This window comes from Telopea speciosissima, chromosome 11 (assembly GCF_018873765.1).
Source record: "Telopea speciosissima isolate NSW1024214 ecotype Mountain lineage chromosome 11, Tspe_v1, whole genome shotgun sequence".
Taxonomy (NCBI): Eukaryota; Viridiplantae; Streptophyta; class Magnoliopsida; order Proteales; family Proteaceae; genus Telopea; species Telopea speciosissima.
Window position 1 is genome coordinate 8705945 of NC_057926.1, and position 20865 is coordinate 8726809.

Here is a 20865-nt window from a genome sequence, read left to right on the forward strand (position 1 = left end):
AATTTTAATCATATTATTGGGATGTTGATATGCCTTCCTTGCATATTGTGTGTTTTTGGTAAATAATTATGATTATGTTTACCAACCTTTGACTTTCCAACCATATCTTCCATCAAAATCTTAAATAGTTCCAATTTAGAGAATGGAACGCATTGTTTAATTTTTCTCTAGCTATAATAAGAATGAATTTTTTCATTTTGAATTGATGAACCTCCCAAGCCATTGGCTGATAGCTTCACTGAAGATATTGCTCTTTATGAAAAGTGGGAGAAGTAAAATTGCCCATGTCTGATAGTCATTAAATACATTATGGATATGACCATTAAGTGTCACTCTAACTGAGAGTGCTAAGGAACAAAAACTCATTATACCTATAAATAGGAGATTTCTTATTCATGATAGACTGAAAAGATCACTTACATGGATTTTGTAATATTTATACCCACTTTTATGATGGTGTGAGTGAAATTTATAATTATTATATTATAAATCACTAATTATGTCATGCAAGTTGGGCGAAATATAGATAACATACCTAATACGTTTCTTGTATGGTATCTTATTCAGTTATTCTTGTCGTAGTTTGATGACCTCCTATATTGTTCAAAGTTAAAATTAACTTGAAATTAAGGGTTTAGTTAAAAAAAAAAAGAAAAGAATATAATACAAGAAATCTATTGTAAACCAATACATTTATCTAAAGATCGGTAGGAGTTAATCTTTCTTGTATTTTATAGTAATGATATTCTTATTTTACATAATACATGTATCCTTTTACATGAGACAAAACAATAATAATCATTTTAATATGAAGATTTTGGTGAAGCCTCTTATGTCTGAGTCATTAAAATTCACCGTAATAGAACCTGTTGCTTTCTTGGTTTGTCTCCAAAAAGACCTCTTATAAAAGAGGACAAATTTACCAACACTCAATGAACTCAGGTTAATAAGACTCTTTATGCATCTAATGTTGGTAGTTTAATGTAATCTTAAGAATGCATATGGATTGATATTGCTCAATAAATATTTGAGCAATCTTGGAGTAGCACATTACGTAACTACCAAGATGACTTAAAAGTCCACATCTGGGTATTTATTTAGTGATGGCAGATGATGCTATATGTTAGAAAAGTGTCTAACAGACACTGATTGCTTTTCTATGTGCAAGCAGGGTTTATGGCTTATTATGATGCTATTGTTTAGACTCTATGGCTAAAGAATTTTTTAACTCAGGGCAATTGATGCTTATACTTCCGTGTTAGAGAGAAAGTATGTGAGTCACGAAACTCAGTAGGGTACATCCCTACAGATAGCATGATTGTTAATCCTCTCACTAAGGACTTGACTCCAAAAGTTTTTCAGGGGCATGTCAGTAATATGAAACTTGTTAGTTCTGTTTATGCATTTTTATTAGTGTGAGTCATACTTATGTATTCAGTTGCAATTGATTTCAGATCCTTGTCTTTTGTGATATTTTATTCTTAAGAATATACATGCATTTTTTCATGGCCATTTGTTTATGTTTATACACTTGATTAATTGCCTCCTACAGAATAAATTGAGGCCAAATGTGGTGTATTAACTTCATTCAGTATCTGAGATTCTAGCCAATACGCACACATCCAGTTATTAGTAAAAGTCTCATTTGGATTGAGGACTGGTGCTAGTGTTTTAAGACATCCGGACCCAGTCCCAATGAACATCCTTAGGTGAAGCATAAGCGTTTGGGTGACGGTTGCGATTGATGAGACCTTTAGTATTTGTCTCATACGACTCATTCGGCTTTTTGAGCTTGGACCAATTTGAAAATTGACATGCTAATCATGGTCTCATGCATTTTTCATACCACACTCTTATGCTGTACAACCCAAGCCAGTGAGGCCATAAGCACTTTAACATGTTAGGTCCCATGTCTTTTTAGATGTGATAATCTGCACTGTTTGGTGTTTGTAGTTTCATTTGGATCAAGGCATCAGGTTTAAGGCGTACTCCATTCAACACTGTCTTTTGTGGCCACAATCAGTTTTTCTAAATCGGAGAGTCTTTTAAAAGAGTTTTCAAAACCAAAACTTGTGACATATGCAGCCCAAGTGGAAGATTGTAAGATTTCCATAAGGTGGGCTAATATAGTCTCAATTTTGTTTTAATAAAACCGGTTTATTAGTGTTAATGGGAGCTACCTTAATGGTATGAGTCTAGTTTCCATGTGTGGACCTAAAGTATTGTTTCCATAATGGGAATGAAACCCTAATTTCTTTACAGGGTTGGTCCCTACCCTCACCACTATAAATAGTTGTCACTGGCCCATTAAGTGAACAACCTAAGGAAACCTAAAGCAGAGTGGAAGAGGGTAGACCAGACCCACACAGTTTGAGATCATCAAGAAAGGATTCGGCTTCCACAACCATGGATTCAGGTACATCGATCACACCTTCGTAATTATGTTTATATGCTCATTGATCTCCATGAATGTTTTTGCATCGATTATTTTCATCATGGAGATGATACTAGGCAGTGAATCAGCCAAGTCGTAGCATCACTTGATGGCTTGACATATGGCAAAGTAGCACCTCAACCCAGCTGGGCATGCATGAAGACTTAGCAAGGCTTAACACATCTAGGTAGTAAGGCCGCATGCATATGGCATGAGCCCATGTGATGGGCAGCTTGCACGCAGAGGCCCCCGCGCATGGTGCTCACGCCGGTATGCACCATACCAAGGATTCATGTCTTTTGATCTTTAGTAGAACACCTAGTAAGCTTCTCGTGCCTTACGAGATTTTTGCAAATGAAATCTGATGGAAAAATTATCTCCTCCAGTTCCTTGCCTGACCCAGTTCCCCCAATTCCTGTAATAAAGGGGGGTGGCCACCCGGTGTTAAATTCGTGCCCAAACCCCAGGTTAAAGCCCGGTCTAACCGGTCTGGTTTAAATTATGTAGAATCGGCGACGGAGTACCCCAGGGAACTATGGGCAATGATACTCAAACCATCTCACAAGATCATTAACCTTGATTCGGGGGAGGTCGTCGAGGAGAGGTTCATCGACAGAGACAGGGGGAAGAGCATGCCATTCACCTCTGGCTAGTTTTACAGCGGCTAAGAGAGAAGCAATTGTACGCCAAGTTTAGCAAGTGTGAATTCTAGCTACACCAAGTGGCATTCCTAGGCCACATCGTCTCTGAGAAGGGTATAGAAGTGGACCCAAGGAAGGTCCAGGCGGTATTGGATTGGGAATCACCGAAGAATGTGGGAGAAATTCGAAGTTTCCTTGGATTGGTTGGTTGTTACAGGAGATTCATTGAGAATTCCGCTCGCATATCGGCACCGATGACTAGGCTAACTCGAAAGGGGGTGAAATATGAATGGTCAGAGGTGTGTGAGAAAAGCTTCCAAGAACTGAAGAAGAGGCTGGTCAGTGCCCCAATTCTGACACTTCCATCAGGTACTGGTGGCATGACTGTCTATATGGATGCGTTCAAATTGGGGCTTGGATGTGTCTTGATGCAACATGGTAAGGTGGTTGCCTATGCATCTAGGCAACTGAAGGACCTACGAGAAGAACTACCCCACTCATGACTTGGAGTTGGCGGCGGTAGTATTTGCTTTGAAAATATGGCGCCATTACTTGTACAGCACGAAGAGTGAAATTTTCAGTGACCACAAAAGCTTGAAGTACTTCTTCACCCAGAAGGAGTTGAATATGAGACAGAAAAGTTATGCGGATTTGAAGCGCATGGACCTCGAGTTTGGCGTGGGTAATAAGGTGTTCGTTCGCGTATCGCCAACAAAAGGGGTGTTGCGGTTCGGTAAGAAAGGGAAGTTGAGTCCTAGATACTTTGGACCATATGAGATTCTAGCAAGAATCGGAGCCGTGGCATACAGGCTGGCCCTACCCCCGCGCCCCCCAGTCATTAGCGGGTGTTAATGACATGTTCCATGTATCGATGCTACGGAAGTACATTCCGGATCCAACCCATGCCTTAACTCATGAACCATTTGAGCTTTCTGAGAACCTGACTTATGTGGAAGAACCTATGAAGATTCTTGAGAGGAACGAACACAATCTCCGCAATCGTATCATCTCCTATGTCAAGGTCCAATGGAAGAATCACTCTGAAAAGGAAGCATCTTGGGAGTGTAAAAGCGAAGTTCGAGTAAAGCACCCTCACTTATTCGACATGCCAGGTATGTCTCAATTTCGAGGACAAAATTCTTATAAGGTGGGGGGGATGTTAAATCCATGCCCAAACCTCGGCTTAAAGCCTGGTCTAACCGGCCTAGTTTAAATTGTGTAGAATCGACGACAGAGTACTCCAGGGAACTATGGGCAATGATACTCAAACCATCTCACAAGATCATTAACCTTGATTCAGGGGAGGTCGTCGAGGAGAGGTTCATCGACAGAGACAGGGGGAAGTTTTTCAACAAGGGAGTGTTCTTGGCGTTCCCTCCGCAGGCGGACCCATAAGTCCCGGCCCTATTCGATGTACCACTTTGGGACGATTAGGAGTAAGCCATTATTCTCATACTCCATCTATAGTATAAATAATATTATGTATAGGTAATTGATTGGGCTTGGGTGTATTGCACCCCTTTAATTTAAAGATAGAGAGGGCATGTGGACCTCATAAAGATGAGGCTTTGTTGAGGCCCAATAACTTGAACATGAACCATGGTTTGGGGTCCAACCAAACAGACCCTAGAGTATTTAGGCCTAAGGACCAACACGCAGCCAAACCTACCCTAGGGACCTTTTGGGATAGATAAGGCCAAAAGACCACTATTCCCATATCACTCTAACCATAAATCGACTTGGGGAGGAAAAGAAGAAAAGAAGAGAAGAAGAGATGAAGAGAAAGAAGGAGAGGAAGAAGGAAGAGAGGAAAGGAGGAGGATTCACTCACTCACCATCCCCATTTGGTAAGTTCCTCACCTAACCACTGTCATTTCTCTCATCCCCATTAATCCCTACACTCTTGGATCTTGGATGGTGTCCTACCATTAATGGCTTCACCAATCTATTGGAGGAACCATTAATGGAAGGTACTAATGCCTTCTTGTTGTGAAAGGTGACCTTAAATGCTTCCATTCCACCCCATTAGATGACCTAGACCATCAATGCCAACCCTAGCTCAAGGATGTGTAAGCTAGGGTTTATTGCTTCCAAAGCTATCACCCACCTCATGTGTGAGCTTGGGTTTATAAACCCTCTTGATGGTAAGATCTAAAACCCTAGATTAGAGTAACATTCTTGGCCATCATTGTATGGCATGATCCTAGAACATACCCATTTGAGCCATGAAACCAAAGCCCCAAGCCAAACATTCATTTTAAGCTTGTTTATGTAAAAAGGTAGGTACAGTCAGGCTAAAACGATAGGAGCAGCCCAAGTGCCTTCCTACCTTTTTAAGCCCTGCCTACCTACCTTTTTCTCTCGGTGAAAAACAGTAGGAACAGTCCAGAAATGCATCTACCGTTTTACCAATTTCTTCCTACCATTTTACAATATTTACACTTTTGAAACCTTATTGATTCCTACCCTTTTGGGGACCTTAGTAGTAGTCTCTTGTGTGTCTTTTTGTGCATCTAGGGCACCCAAATACGGGGGTCGACTCACATTTTAGTGCACCGGATCATTCACGGTTCGATTAAACCAAAACTCAAGGTGAGGAAATCGGATACCCGAACCTACTTGCATTTCATTATATGATTGTCATACACGTACATGTATGTTTACTTATCAAAAAATCTATTGTTTAGTGATGGAAACTCTTCCACGTTGAGTGTAGATACTAGGTTGCACTTTACTTTCAATTACTGTTATGATGTGATATTTGACTGAGAATATGGTGATATATATTGTGAATGACAATGTTCTGAGATTTGACAATGATGGAATCTATATGTTATAGTATACGTACACCACTAGACAGTAGGTGTTGTGGCTAGGCATTGCGTACCCAGTGCTACGACCCTTGCCAATAGGGGTTTACATGTTGGATGATCTCCCACGGGGAAACCAGTGATTTCGATTGAGGACTAGGATCGGCGATTCTGATGGAGGACCGGAACCGTGGCAGTGGGGATAACCTTGGGGGTTTACTGGATAAACCAGCGATTCCGGTTGAGGTACTTGGACCGGCGAGTCCGATTGAGGATCGGGACCGGCAGGCTCCCTGCGCAACTCGGGTTTGACATCGCCAGATAGACCATCCGCGTGTGAGAGATGGAGGGCCGGGGATGCTACCTATGGCATTGCAGTAGTACTATACCTGACTTAGGCATTTCTTTGGTAGGTGGATAATGTGCACGTGTAAGTTAGAGGGCGTGAGAGGATAGCGAGCCCGACGTGGAGGGACTATGGACTCGACCTCTGGCCTACGTGTGTACGTACCTTAATATGCATTAGATGTATGCTGATTAGGATGACACTATACCTAATGCTATGACCCTTGCCAACAGGGGTTTACATGTTGGATGATCCCCCCACAGAGAAACCAACGATTCCGATTGAGGACTGGGATCGGCAATTCCGATGGAGGACCAGAACCGTGGCAGTGGGGTTAACCTTGGGGGTTTGCTGGGTAAACCAACGATTCCAGTTGAGGTACTGGGACCGGCAAGTCCGATTGAGGACCGGGACCAACAGGCTCCTTGCGCAACTCGGGTTTGACATCACCGAATAGACCATCCGTGTGTGAGAGATGGAGGGCCGGGGATGCTACCTAGGGCGTTGTAGTAGTACTATACCTGACTCAGAGGTTAGAGTTAGGTGCACATGTAATCATTGTTTCATGCATCATAACATTATCATCCATGCATATTGTAACCCTTTGCATGATTTGATTTACTCATTGGGCTCAATGGAGCTCATCCCTCGTGGAAACTTATTTTTAGATGATGATGCAGGTTTGGTGGAGCCAATCGGCTCCGAGCCTATGGCCCCTGAGGGCGACAGTGGCGAGGACTGGTGGGCTCCTGAGGAAGGGGAGTATGGACTAGACTGCTACTATGAGACTTGCTACTTAGGAGAGTAGCTTCTTGAGACATTGGGCCGATGGCCTCTTTTTGGATATTTACCTTTTTGGATATTAACTATCTCATTATCTTGATTCTATCATGAAGAATGTATTATTTATACACTATGTAATACATAAGTCCTGATGGGATGTCATCATGGTTCCATGTGTGTTTGTGGCGGATTATTGAATAGGGATAAACATTGACAAATTATGTTATTATATTATCATTTAGCTTCTGTTACTCTGATTTAATTATATTATATCCTCTCCTGATCATTTATGTCTTGTGCGGTGTGGATGAGTTAGCTTAACTACTGCATCTATGATCCTGGCGGTAGTGCGAGAGCGTATTTATACGCTTTGGTCACAGATTCCGGTGATTCAAAATTCAGGGTGTGACACCCGGACAGTGTTCGGGAAAGGGCAGGGTGGTCATTGTGCCTCCCTTATTAGAGTCACTGGGGGAACTGGGCCGGGCAGGAAACTTAAGGGAACAAGATCCAATCTAATGTCGCTACTGTGAACATTGGCCTTCCATTGTTTTACTTTAAGATTTAATCGGTTCCAATGTAATCTGGACTGATGGATGAGAATTGAAGATCTAGATTCAAATCCGCAAGCATGCACAAGCCCAACCGGAAGAGATCCTGGCGCACGGTATTTCAGTGGTTGGGTTCAGATACATTGTGGTATGCGGTGCATCTCCCAATCATGGGTGTACATTGGTGTAGTTGAACTCACCGGAATAGCGTACAAGATTCCATTGCTGAAATTTTGTCTTGATTTGTATGGATTTACCTCTAATCTGTGATGTATGATATTAACTACAAAAGATTTTACGCACATGCATATTAATACAATTAATGATTTTTTATTATACAATCCAGGCCGTTTAATATCATTCCAATCCAACGGATTATATGCAATTTGTTGATTATGTGTATCACAATTGTATGATACATCAGTCTAAGATTCTATTATGAGCAATTCTATTTACTATTAATAAAAATGATAAATTTATTTAAAGAAATGACCATTGATATGAAAAATAAAGCAACAGTATTAGTATATGATGCTTAGCCCTTTCCTTGTTGAGGTTTATTCCCTCATATTCAATTAAATGATTAATCAAACATAGATTTGAATGATTAAAGACAGTTCGATTGCAGGCTTCCCAAATTTGCCAAAGAAGGGAAACTTATTGCATAATAGCATCATTTGAATCTGGGTAAGTAGAGGGGGTATTTAGAAAAAGAGGTATTTAAGAAAAAAACTGGATTAAACCTTTCATGTTATTGCCTTGGATTTCCCTTGTGTTGACTCTAAACGAAGATGTCATCCAAGGATAAGTAGAAAATGAAAAATTATTGTTATCACAACGGTCTGTTAAATTTCAAAAAGTGACAAAGCATCAATTCTATCAGTTGGACAGATAATATCTCCATTCCCACTATTGGGTAAAGAGGACATGGTCTAGTTAGCCACGTGTCAAATTTCAAAGTCTAATTCAATTAAATACCTCATTTGTATTGGCACACATCCCGTGTATGTCCATGCATGTTTACCAGTACTCTGGACATTATTGTTATTGTGCATTAATTCCTCCAACTCTAAGTGAAAACTGATGATTTAGATTAAAAAATATGGCTCAGATTTGGTCTTGTGCTTTCTAGAAACTTCATCTTCAATTGTTATGTAGATAACTATGCAAAGAAAATTTAGTCAATATTTTTACTCTTTGAAGCAAATGATTTTTCTTCTTTAACCCCACTACCTTCTATCTTTTGTATATTGAGGGCGGGTCCATGCATATGTCCACATAGTAGTTTTTCTTTTTTATGGTATGGACTGAATCGTAAAATAAATTCCTTGACAGCCATACAGAAAACTTTTTATTTTTTAAAGGTATATATTATAAAGATAAAATGCATGCTCAGTGTTGTTGAACGATTACTAAAAGGCATGCATTTTATTATGAGCAATGTATAGCTGAATAAACAAAATCATCATATATTGTTGGCATGATTTTTATGTGTTTATTTCATTCATTGTCAAAATATATTCACTAACTTATTATTAGAACATGAGAAAGAATTTTAATGAAGAAATTTCAATGACGAGACTAATATATTGGAGACTAATCAAAAGAATTTGTTTTGTAAGTATACATTTATCATAGACCTTAAACTACCTTTTTCCTTTACCCTAAAGTATTCACCATACTCATTCTCAGTCTAAATATTTGATGTTAGAATATGGGAGAATTACTCGACTAATACATTGGAGGAAACCAATCAAAAGAAATTGTTTGGTAAGTATACCTTTATCTTAGATCTTTAAAATACTTTTCCCTTTAAATCTTCAAAAACTTTGTCGTTTAGTCTTATTAGATTTGTTTTATGTAATCCTCATGAATTATATTATTATTATTATTAATCAAGTACAAAATTTTGATCAAGGTTAATTGGGATTATAGAAATCGTGATCAAGCAATTTAGTATACATTAACCATGTACTAAAAATTTGGGCGACGGTTGATCAATCCGTCGCCTAGCTTATTGTCAATACTGCTGTAGCCAAAAATAGGTGACGGTAAAAGGGGTCAGTAGGGAAAAATATTTTGAGCAACAGTAAAAAAAAATTCTCATCATATGTTTGTTAGTGACAGTAAGTTCCATAATCTAAAATGGAATATGTACTGTCGACCAAAAATTAGACTCATCCAAAAAAAAGATATTAAAATATATTTGGCGACGGAAAAAATTTACCATCACCCAAAAATAAGCCCAATTGTGTGGCCCAGTCTATCATCACCTACGTAATTAAACAATTGTTATTATGTCTTTATATGACAGATCAAAAATCGGGGGGATATGTAGCTGGTTCTGATATTATCCGATTTATGCGGAACACTTTTGTGCATATCTCGTTGAACGTAAGTGTTTATCTATTATTTAAATTTTTAGTTATTAATGGGGATAAAGAATATTGTCCGGTCATGTGGCCCCTACACCAGCGCGGGAGGGGGGATTTTTCATTGTAAAGGTACATGGTAGTCATTTCAGGAAGGTCTGTGTTTGGGTGTAGAGGCCACACTATCTAGCAAGGTTATTTTTTCCTAATATTTTGAGATTTTGTAAATGACGATGGTTTTTTATTTTTACAACATGACCAAATCAACACAAATCCTGATGAATGTAAGTGTTTAACCATTATTTAAAATTTTAATTATTAATGAGGACGAAGAATGTTACTTGGTCATGTGGCCCTTGCACCAGTGCGAGAGGGGGGATTTTTCATTTTGTAAGGGGACATGACAGTCATTTCAGGAAGGTCTGTGTTTGGGTGTAGAGGCCATATGATCTGGCAAAATTATTTTTTCCTAATATTTGGAGATTTTGTAACTGATGATGGTTTTTTATTTTTATAGCATGATCAAATCGACATTGATTTTGTTTTAACATATCCGCAATTTATATTGTATCTTGTACAATATGTTAGGAGTTGGGACTTAATCCTGAAGTTTGCATCTACACAGAATGATTGAATCTGAGTATAATATTTTGTATACTGTTAAGAAATGTTAAGAAGTTGAGTTGAGGAGAATGACAAATTTTTTTCCTTGGGGGTTGGAGTCATGGAGGAGAATCTATTAGGAAAGAAAAAAGAAAATACACTTGGTTAAGATAAATATCAAATCTAGTATATATGCACCATCAACTAAAATGGTGACAGTAAGTAAATCAGGTGGTCAACAGGTAATGAAATTGGGGTCGAGTTCACTAAGACTACGTTTGGTTGCAAGGAGAATTGAAGAGAAGGGAAGTGAAAACTTTCAAGCCTAAAAAAGAAACTTTGTAATGATTATCCCATGTGATTGTATATACTACTAAAATTTCTTACCATATTTAGTTATGATACATTTTATATGTAAGTTTTATTTTACTTTTTAAACCACAGGGAATTAGATGCAAAGAAAAGTGAAATTTATAACCAAATATGGAATGATTTGGAGTTAATGATATAGTCACGTGGTGTACTTATTACAAAAGTTTTTTTTTATGTTTAAAATTTTCATTTCCCTTCCCTTTAATTCCCCTTGCAACCAAACAGAGCCTAAATGGAGAGGGAAGATCTGCTGAAAACTTAAGCCTAATCAAATGGTCAAATCAGCAGATATGGACAAGTCCTAATAGCAATAGAATTATGGATATTGTGGTCAGAAATCAGATTCTCAGAACAATATAGGTCTCAGATTTAGTCTTAATGAATCTGTTCAGAAATAGCTCTAGATTCAACACAGAAAGAATTGGGAGAACTCAAATAACCAAGGATCAGCAGGTCAGATGGACCTACAACTTGGATCGAATTTCCCTTTTAGTTGGACAGAAAACTCGATCAAAAGATGGAGGGGTTCTGATGGCCTAATTGGGTTATTCAGATTTCATGCAAAAAACATCTTGCATACAGTCTTCTAGAAACATGGTTTCTAGTTGCAGAAAATCCAGAATAGAACTTGTTAATGACACTGAATAAAAGAAGATCAATACTCCTAGTAAAATAATAGCAGCTAGAGAACATGAACATAAGATGACACACCCGAGCTTCCCACCGCAAGTTGTCAATTGGATCATACACCAATCCTTTTCCCTTGATCACACACAAGGTCTCTTCAATGGAGAAGACTCGTAGCAGCAGTAAACGAGTGAGTTTTCATTCGTATGGTGAGGAAAACAAACCCCAATGCATAATTATTTTTATAAAACCAAAAGCAAAGTTTGAGTTGGAACATAACTAAGACATTTAACCAATGCCAAATTCCATGCTAGTTACAACAAGACAAACTAGCTAATAAAACAAAGTTACAACCATGTTCACATTTTTAAGCTATTGGGTCTTGAAATGCTATGGTCATCTCAAAACTTTGATAATATCACCTTTAGGTGATCAACCACCTACTTTGCAAATACTGCTTGATAACTTTGATGACATCTCCTTTGGGTGATCAGTCATCTACTTTACAAAACTGCTGGACAACTCTAACCTTAAGAGGGACTACCACCTTTGGGTAACTAGTCTCTTTAAGATTAGGGTTTTTCCTATTTATATCCATTCAATTTTCTTTCATGTCATCACCTTCGGATGATCAACCATCTACTTGTGCTGGTACCGCGGGACAACTCTAACATTTGAAGAGAGCACCACCTTTGGGCGGCTAGAATCCTCTAGATTAGAGTTTTCCCCTATTTTGTATGTATTTCAATTTTAATTTGATGACATCACCTTTGGGTGATCAGCCATCTATTGTGTTGCCCTTATTTTAAACTTTGGATCATTTGTGCTATAGTTGAATTGGACCTTACCACATTGGTGGCTTTAGTCTTATTCTACCATAACCCAATATGACTCTATAAACCATAGCTAATGGAGAATTTACATTCATTATAAAAGAATTTATAATTTAACCATGCATACATTCAGTTTTGTACTCTATACTACGTGCCATATCAACCTAGGTACTATTCCATGCTCATTAATGTTAAAGAAATAACCCAAAACAAGCATTAAAGTATTAGAAATGATACAAAATCATCAATTTAGAGCAAAATTAGAACAAAAACGATGCTTTTATAATCCTAGAACAGTTCTAAACTACTTTTTTGTTCTGGAATAGAAATCTGTTTCGAAACAGAAACAAAAATAATGAAATTGAAATTAGTTTATAAACTAAACCAAAATGATTTCTGTTTTTGTTTGTTTGTGGTTTTTTTTTTTAACTTGACATTCACCGATCAATGGCCGAAGATGCTGCCGCCGGCGACAGTTTTCGGCGCGCCGCCGGCTGACCGATGGGTAAAAATTCCTGATCATGGGTCGGGTATTTGGGTTGATCCAAGTACCCAAACCGGTTCCGGTTCAATATCAATTTGAACCAGGTTGGTTTGTTGAAACTTGAACCAAATCAAATTGGGTTCAATTTTAATTAAAATGGGCCATTTAATTTCAATGTGCTATTAATACAAGAAGGCCCATTAAAACGTTTTAATTATAAATCAGGCATGGGCTTTTAAAAGAAATCGTTGATGGACCATTAAATTTAATCGAAACATGAACTGGTCCAGCTCATTCCATTAAAACAGTAAAACTAGGGGTGCAAGTTTGGCCTTGACGGCCCGAATCCGCCCTGAGCCCGAACAGAGCCTGGGTTGAGATACCTTGACCCTGAGGGCGGGTTAGGGTCAAGAATTTCTGGCCCTGAGTCAGTGTCAAGCCGGGTCATGGTTTAGCCCTCAGACTGAGCCTGGCCCAACCCAACCCGACCCTGTCCTCTATTTTTTATTTTTGTTCTTGTTCTTTCTTCTTCCTTCTTTTTTTGCTTCTTCTTCCCAGGGTAGCAACCCCATGCATCTTCCTTTCCCAGCCTAACCAACCCATTCATCTCCCTTTCCCAGCTTGGCCAGCCATACATCTACCTTTCCCAGCTTGGCCAGCCCATGCATTTCCATTCCTCCCCATGCCTAGGGCCAATCAGGGTCAGCCCGGCTTGACCCTGAGTCAGGGTCGGGTCAAGCTTGGGACCAGCTAAAGGGACTCAGGGTTGGGCAAGGGTTTTAAAAGGCCCGACCCAACCCGACCTTGTTGCAGCCCTAAGTAAAACTTATCTAATGACGACAAATTTTATAAAGACGGGCCACTCCCAACATGGCCCACTTCCAAAAGGACCTAAACATTAAACGGTTGAAAATACCGTGCATAGTGCTCCATATGGTTTTAATAACCGTACAACACCACGTTTAATGGCAAACACGTTCCCAACACCAAAACGGTATCAGTGTATCACCTCCTATAACAATTGCATGAAAAACCCAATCGAAAAATCTGGAAACTACATCCCAGTTTGAAACGTTCTCCTTACATCTAATATATTTTAACCTTGCCCAATAGACAAGCGCCATGTAATAGGGTAGTAATTATTACAACCAAAAGGACCAAAACGCCCTTAAATTTTCACAAAACATACAGATAGAGCCTCTGTCTTCATCCCACAGCCGAAAGCACAAGGCAATCGGCCATGGCTACTGCTATGTCCGCTGCCCAAATGGGCAAGGGCCATGGCGGCCTCCATGTTGCCAGCCGCGGTTTTCACTCCGGTCGCCGACCAATGGCAGTGGCAACGTTTATTTATTTTTTAAGTACAGTTCTACCTAAAACCCAATGGGACAGGCTTCTCTAATTGCAGAGTCTGTAGCAGAACTATTGTTTTGACAAAACCAAGGTTCCTTTCTCTCTAGATTCTACCAAATTCTAACCTTTTGAATTTGATTCATCTTTCCAACAATACAAATAATGCACAACAGGAAAATAATCTTTAATATTTTATTCCATTGCTAACAATTGATTCTAGTATGTGAAGACCCTAGCTCTAATGCCGCTGTTAGATTATAAGCAAAATAATAATAATAGATGGGACAATATTCCATACCTATTCCTTTGGATTGCAGAAGATCCAAGCTCCTTTGGTTAACAACCACACGCTCTGACCTGCCCTAAGGTTACTCCCTTAGCCTTTACGCCTTCTGCAGTCTCCTCCTTTCTGTAACTCTCGTGAGTTAAGTTACAAGAATACGATGGACAACAGCAGGGACCCAGGGTTATTATAAATAAACTCCAGACCTAATCAATCCCCACATTGAACAGTCTGGATTAAATCTCAAGTGATTAATATGAGCCTAATAAATCAAGCCATAATAATTAGACCCAAAACCCAACATATCTATCACTCCCTGACTGAATTGCACAATTTGGTTTTGGAAAGAAGATAAGCAATGTGGGAATCACATGAACTTAGAAAGTAACATCAAGTGAATCGACAAGGAGAGAAAGAGGAATTTTTTTCCTATGCGGTTCCCTAGTTTCTCTCACAAGAGGAGGGTGGACCCTACCCAGGCAGAGTGTTCGGTCAGGTGCCCCGGGTGGGTCCCACTCCCCTCTTGTGAGAGGAACTAGGGAACCACACCGGTCAGGGAACTGTAGAGGATAACGATTCAAGAAAGAGAGAGTGTTGTGTCAAGAAATCGCTCAGCAGTCCCTCGAGTGCCGTCACCTGCAAAAGGACCAAGGTTGACAAAGGAGAACCGGTGTGGTTCCGGCCTAGGACTCTCCGATGCCTAAGTTAGATCTCTCTGAGCAAATAGATGAATAGTAGAATTCAAGACATGCCCATGGCCTGTCGCCTACGGCCCTTGGCTGTGGCAATTGTTTTTTTTTTTACTTGATTTGATCTTTGGTCACGAACACATCTTTGCTCGAACCTTGACCTCGAACCTCGATCCTCGACCTCGGACCTCGAACCTCGTCCATGCCCATGACCTCTATCCATGCCTGATTGGTGCCCATTTGATCCGCGCCTGCGTTCCATCTGCGCCTAGTGACGCTCGTTCAATCCGCGCCTGGTGATGCTTGTTCGACTCGATCCGCACCTACGATGCTTGTTTGATTCAATCTACGCTCGTGGTGATCAGCACCCCTTCGATCAGCGCCCACTTGATCTGCGCCTATTCGATCAGCGACCCTTCGATCAACGCTCCTTCGATCAGTGCCCATTCGATCCACGACCGTCGTTCAAACCGCTTGGTGATGCCCATTCGACTCGATCGGTGCCTCTATTGTTATTGGGTCTTCTAGGGAGCCCTTGTCGGGGTTGTCCTCCCCTGCAGACACTCTTCCCTCATTGCCCTCCCTTACTACTAGTGAAGAGGAGGAAGGGGCTTCCTGGTTGAGTCTATGTGTAGCCTGTGCTCTGCTATAGATCTGGGTGTGCCTGACATGTCGGAGGTCGATCATGCGAAGACATGCATGTTTGCTTGGCGGAGGCACCCAAGCTCATCCTTCTGTTTGCTCAATTGTGAGCCAACTTGTACGACCTTGGAGGGGTCGTCGTTGCTGAGTGGCCATGGGACGAGGTCCTCCACTGGGCTTCCTCTTCAGTTGGTAGCAGTCTTCTGTATCATGTCCATTCTCTTTGTGGAAGAGACAATACTTGTTGGGGTTACGCTTCTCAGGTCCTGCTAGCATGGGTCGTGGCCAATGGAGTAGGTCACGGTCTTGAATCTGCATGAGGATCTGAGACCTGGTGGTGTTCAGTGGTGTGAACTCTGGACTACTTGCTCTATCACTCCTCTCTAGACGACAGTCAGTCCTTCCAGATGGGCGGTCGCCCTTCCCCTGTCGACGTTCAGTCCTTGACCTCTTACTCTCTTTACGGTCATCTGGTGCTGACCTCTTGTTGTCTTGTGGCTTGGCCTCGATCACCTTCTTCCTAGCCTGTAGTACTTCGACCATATTGGCGAACTCATTGCATCGCTCTAGGAGTTCCTTCATAGTCCTGATCTCATGACGTGCCAGGTCCTTGATCAGGTCCAGGTCTCTGATACCTCCTGCCAAGACTGTATGCGGGGTCTGGTCGTCTAAATCTCGGACCTCCAAGGACTCCTTGGTGAACCTGGTGACATACTCCCTGAGGGACTCCCCAGGGTTCTGTACCACATTTAGTAGATTGACCATGGTCTTCTTCTTCTTGACGCTGCTCTGGAAGCGGGTAACGAATTACTCACACAGTTCTGCGAATGAACCTTTCGACCTCAATCGTAGTCTGGAGAACCAGGAAGTAGCTGCACCCTTAAGGGATGCAGGGAATGCTCTGCAGGAGACCATGTCCGATCCACCGTATAGTGTCATCATACCATTAAAATAGTTGATGTGGTCATTAAGGTCCGTGGTACCACTATAGAGTTCGAAGGTGGGTAACCTAAACCTAGATGGGAGTGTGGCTGACATGATCTTTGTCGAGAATGGGTGTTGCCCGGGTATTGAGTGAGTCTCGCCCTTGGTCTGTTTCTTCAATCCTTCCAGCTTCTCGTCTAGATCTCGGAGTCTCTTGTTGAGCTCTTCATCCCGTGTCTGTCCCTCACGCTTGGCAGGACGTTCACTGTGACCTCGTTCATGTCCTCTCCTTGAAGTCCCCTCCTGCCTTGAGTATTGGCGGGATGGTGAATGGTCACGTCGTGATGAATCCTGGCGCGATCGTGAGGGGCTTTCTTCACGGTCGGTTTGGCTCCGCCTTGGCGTGTGACTTCCTCCTAGTCGACCTTGGAACACCGACCTCCTGATGGACCCTTCTGGGTTGGGTACCACGGACCGGTGTGACGGTGTTCTCCCATGGTCTGATCGTACTGGAAGGTCCACTGTTCTTCTGGGAGGTTGGGATGGCTCCCCCCGTTGCCTGGTGTGCCTCTCTGACCTATCACCCCTGGGAGGTGATCTCCTAGGGCTCCGTTCCTGTCGAGGATCCGTCCTACGATGGTGGGATGTTGCACGCTGCCTCAGGTAGTCGCGGAAGAGTTGCTGGTCATGGAGGATCTGTCACTGCAAGTCATTGATCTGACCCACAATCGCTGGTGCGTTGGGATCAGGTGCTGGCTCCACGGTGGCTTCAATGGCTACATCAGGGTTGAGGTCAATTACCCCAGCTTATTGGTTCTCGGGGACCTCCCTCTCCTGAGAGACATGGTCAGTGGCTCTGCGACGTGAACTCTCAGGAAGAGGTGATCCGTTCCCCTCCCTCGCAGCATTGTTGGTGGAGGGAGCGGTCTTCTTGCCTCGTGGTGCCATGGAATGGTTATGAGAACAAGCTAGTAGGTATGATGGATAGCATCGTTCCCACAGACGGCACCAATTTGTTGCGTCAAGAAATCACTCAGTGGTCCCTCGAGTGCCGTCACTTGCAAAAGGACCAAGGGTGACAAAGGAGAACCGGTGTCGTTCCGGCCTAGGACTCTCCGATGCCTGAGTTAGATCTCTCTGAGCAAACAGATAAATAGTAGAATTCAAGATGGATTTAGATGGGTAGAGTACCTTTCTTTTTATAATAGAGCATGGCGATGTGGAGAGTCCCAGTTGATGGTGAGTAGTCCTCGTAGTTGATAGAGTCCCTGAGTAGCAGGGCTCATCCTTGATTGGTTGTCTTCCCGTGAGACGTGGTGTCATGATAGACTTTGGTAGTTGCCTTTCGTGAGACGTAACGTTATGTTAGACTTGGTGTCCTTGATGGATAGACCTATCTTGGTAGATGAGGTTCTTGGTATATGAGTCCTTTCAGACTACGTGACTGATAGCTTGGTGGTCTACAGACCTTGGTGGCCAACGGGCCTTGGTGGCTTTGCGTCTTGGTGGTCAACGGACCTTGGTGGCCAACGGATCCTTGGTGATGTGATCTATCTTGTTGATGGTGGTGGTCGCCACCGTGTTCGAGGGAGACTGTGTCCAGGGATGATGAGCCCGAGGGGGTCCGAGTCTGCGCCTGGGGCCTTCGGTTCGCACCCCAGGTCGGCGGTCTGCGCCCGGGGTCCGCGATCCACGCCCGGGGTCGGTGATCCACGCCCGAGGTCGGCTGTCCGCGCCCGTGGTTGGCGCCCGAGTCCGGTTTGGGTTGAATCTTTCCTTGGTTTGTCGGTTTGGTTCTGGTCCTGAGCTGGTCCTCCTCTCTGGGCTAGGACACGTGGTGATCCCTGAGTGGTCAGGGATAATTTTGGGTTTATCAGAGAGCATTAAAGATTGACAAATAAATAAATAAGTAAATAAAAGATATCATGATTTAAGAGTTTTAATTCCAAATCTTATCACCAATTAGAATATTTCTCTTCCCATATTCACAATCTCTTCATCTTTATCTCTTCCTCTTCTGCATTTTCACTTTTCTTATAATAAGTCTACTAATCTCCTAATATAGGTCACAATAACAGCCTAATTGTGGGACAAAATAACATTTCTAGAACATATGACACATTACATAAAGGGCAGCTTTACTACAGTTAATTTTTTAGCTCTAAAAGTTTGGGATTCCCAATTAAAACATCTCTCTTCCCATATTCACCATCGCTGCACTTTTATCTCTTCCTAAAAACATAACTCTACTTCCTTTAAAACTTAGATAAGTAAACCACCCTAATTAGGAAACAAGCTCCTATTATAGTTCACATTGCCAGCCTAATTAGAAAAAAAATCTTACATATTAGTTACATTAAGAAACATATTAATTTAGTAAGAGAAACAGAGAAACGGATTTCATACATAGATAAGCCGAATTGAATCGGATGATTGGTTTATTTGATTCCCATTTTTGAATTTGTGATTGAGAGGGACTACACGGAGGGCTTCGACCAATGTAACAAGAGACATTCAAAGATGACAACGGCAAAATAAACAATAAAGAAAAGCCCATTTTGGATTTGGGCCCATCCACCAAGAAAGGATGGCCATGGCGGACGGCAAAACCAACAAAATAGGAATGGAATTTGAGCATTTTATTTGTGCATTTACGAATCACAAGCTGATTCTCATCAATTTAACAATTTACACCCCTCCCCCAAGAAAAACATAAAAAAAGCTCATGTGAGTATTATTAACCTTCATATCAGTCACTTGCCACTTGTCATATGTAATTAACATGTGCATTAAAACCCTAATTAGTAAATTTGTTTAAGGGCTGATAACCTACACAATAATTAGTTCACTTTTCATCCAAGTGTATGAATCTCTCTCTCTCTTTGCCACGTAACAAAGGCTCACATGTGCATTTGCACGTATTTACACATACCACCCCTAAGGTTTAACGAAAGTATAATTTTACTCCTCAGTTTTGGAATATTCTACGTACCCTTATAAGGTTTACAACTGTTAACACATACACCTATTCCGTCAGTTTATGATTAACAATATTAAAATTAAGAGGTAAAATTACAAAAATGCCCTTGCAAAAAAAAAACCTGCAACACATCTTCCCCAAATCGTTTAGGGTTTAAAAAAAAGGGTAGATGAATTGCAAATCCAGCTTCCCCAAAGCATCTGATTATCATATTTTGAAGAAGAAGAGGAAAAAGGTTTGTATTATGGGCTGAGAGAGAATCCGAAGAAAAGCTTTCGTTTGGTAGATCTTGAGTTTTCTTTTGCCGTCGATGCTGGGTCGGTTGTGCAAGACAGAGAAAATGAAACAGAATCATCTAAGAACCCATCTAGAAGACGATCGAAGAGGATTCCCAAATCCAGCTTCATCGGAGAACAAAGAAATCTATAGCAGCATCAACAACCACAAACACCGGAGCTGAAGAAGCCCAAGTCGAGCAAACCTAGTAAAGCTGAGTCGCTGCCCGAGGCAGAACCGGTGAGCTCTGTATCTGATACTACTCCAAAGGAAGATGTTGTGCGATGTCTTATGATGCTTTCGAGGGATATATGGATGAGAAAAGAAGAAGTGGAGACGGAGGAAGAACAAGAAGAAGATGAAGAAGCAGAGAAGTCTATGGAAAAGCCGGATGACTCGGAAGAGCTCAAATTCCCAACTCGGACTCGGGAGAGATATCAGTGTGGGACATGCAAGAAGGTGTTCAGGTCATACCAAGCTTTGGGAGGGCATAGAGCAAGTCATAAGAAGATTAGAGGCTGTACCCTATCTTCTTCCATGCTGCTCGGACCCATGAAGCAGATTCCGAACAAGGTAATGCTGGCACTTCCACTGTCGATTGGAAAATCCATGAATGCCCTGTTTGTTTCAGAGTTTTTTGGGTCTGGTCAAGCTCTTGGTGGGCACAAAAGATCCCATCTTTCTGGTTCAGTTACAGCTACAACTACAAATACTGTTAAATGTGGAGACAATTTGATAAATCTTAACCTTCCTGTTCCAGTTGACGATCACAATTATTATCGGTAAGTTATGCCTGCAATTCATCTTCCCTTTCTTTCAAACCCTAAACGATTTGGGGAAGATGAGTTGTAGGTTTTTTTTT

General features: G+C 41.4%; 1 pseudogene; it reads left to right on the forward strand.

Moving 5' to 3' along the window:
- Positions 1-3946: 3946 nt before the first annotated feature.
- LOC122644748 lies at positions 3947-20789 on the forward strand (annotated as a pseudogene).
- Positions 20790-20865: the final 76 nt, after the last annotated feature.